The sequence below is a fragment of the Schistocerca cancellata genome, chromosome 2, assembly GCF_023864275.1.
Source record: "Schistocerca cancellata isolate TAMUIC-IGC-003103 chromosome 2, iqSchCanc2.1, whole genome shotgun sequence".
NCBI classification, from domain to species: domain Eukaryota; kingdom Metazoa; phylum Arthropoda; class Insecta; order Orthoptera; family Acrididae; genus Schistocerca; species Schistocerca cancellata.
This window is the reverse complement of record NC_064627.1, coordinates 73,956,364-73,957,977: the sequence shown is the minus strand read 5'-3', so window position 1 is coordinate 73,957,977 and position 1,614 is coordinate 73,956,364. Positions and strand designations below refer to the sequence as shown.

The 1,614-nt window shown below is 44.3% G+C and overlaps 1 pseudogene; it reads right to left on the bottom strand.

Moving 5' to 3' along the window:
• Positions 1-1,085: 1,085 nt before the first annotated feature.
• On the bottom strand, positions 1,086-1,203 carry LOC126163387 (5S ribosomal RNA; annotated as a pseudogene).
• Between the last annotated feature and the right edge of the window lie 411 nt (positions 1,204-1,614).

Genomic DNA, 1,614 nt, shown 5'->3' with positions numbered 1-1,614 from the left:
AACTCAGCAGCTTAGATATACCACTCTCTCGATTTCGGCACATGCACGTGGAGTTCGTCGGGCTTCTCCTGGTATCAAAAGTCTATAAATATCTACTCTCAATCACTGATTGAGTCTCACGCTGGGTCGAAGCACTGCCGATCAAATACATTACAGGGACTCTACTGCTCGACCTTTCACTGATGTGTGATATCTACCACATAGTACTTTACTGTATGTGGAAAAGGAAACATCTATTTCAGGCCACTGATGATGCTTGCCAAATGAAAGAAGCGAAACGCGTATGGCAATAAACAAACTTCCTTCATTTAGTTGCATAGACGGTACACACCTCCACGATTTTAGAGCAACTACAGGAAAGACGGAAAACAGTAAAAAATGACGATCAACCGCTATCTTGTAACTCACATACATTCAGGCGGACTATCGTTTTTTACCATCATCCATGACAACGGTACGTCTCAATTTGCTTCATACCCTGAACCGCGTCATGATATTGTTTACAATTGTTGTTATGTTTTATGTGCTTATTTCTCCCTTATCCATTCATCGTATCGGTATATGTTTATATACGAATGAAGCTGTCGCCGACAGCGCGGTCAGTTGACACTTGAGAATTGCTAAGATGTACTCACAAGAAGACCGCGGCTACTAGTCATCACAGATTTAGTCTAAATGTATGGTATTTGCAGGACTTGGCAAGATACGAAAGTGACAGAGATGGGGACTCAAGATTCCCAAGCGTTAAGAAAATAAAGCATATTTGGCGCGGGATATGCGAAGCCTGAGCCGTTTATCTGAACGTAAGCTTCTCGGCAAAGGATGCCAATGGGAAATAATACGGAACGATAATCCGACGGTCGGGAAATCGAGCCTGTACGTACTCACTCCGTCTTGAGGCCACGAGTGGCCTACCGGGACCATCCGACCGCCGTGTCATCCTCGGTGGAGGATGCGGATAGGAGGGGCGTGGGGTCAGCACACCGTTCTCCTGGTCGTTATGATTGTATTCTTGACCGAAGCCGCTACTATTCGGTCGAGTAACTCCTCAGTTGGCATCACGAGGCTGAGTGCACCCCGAAAAATGGCAACAGCGCATGGCGGCCTGGATGGTCACCCACCCAAGCACCGACCACGCCCCACAGCGCTTAACTTCGGTGATCTCATGGGAACCGGTGTATCCACTGCGGCAAGGCCGTTGCCGAGCCTGAATGTAGAAACATTTCTTATTATGAATTTTTACGTAGACAACAAATAAAACGCCGAAATAACGCTCAATACATTGTTTTTCGAATATTTTCAAAAAAGATATGAAAAGGAAAGGCAATAAATATTAGGGACTGCAAATAAATTTCCAGGAAGGAATTGCAAGGCGTACACCTGAACTTCGTATATCAAATTAATAATTTATCCGTGCTGTGGTGATATTCATCATAAAAAGGGGGGAAGGGGTGATCGTCTCGACGTCTTCCACACGTTATAAACGTCGTATTGTTGCAATTACATTCTTATTTTGAAGTTTTTTTTGAAAAACGAACCTTGTTTACATTCTTAATAGGTTCTCTGTCATTGCACAGTTTGGCACGAAACTACGCGTAATGGATCTTTTCGGGG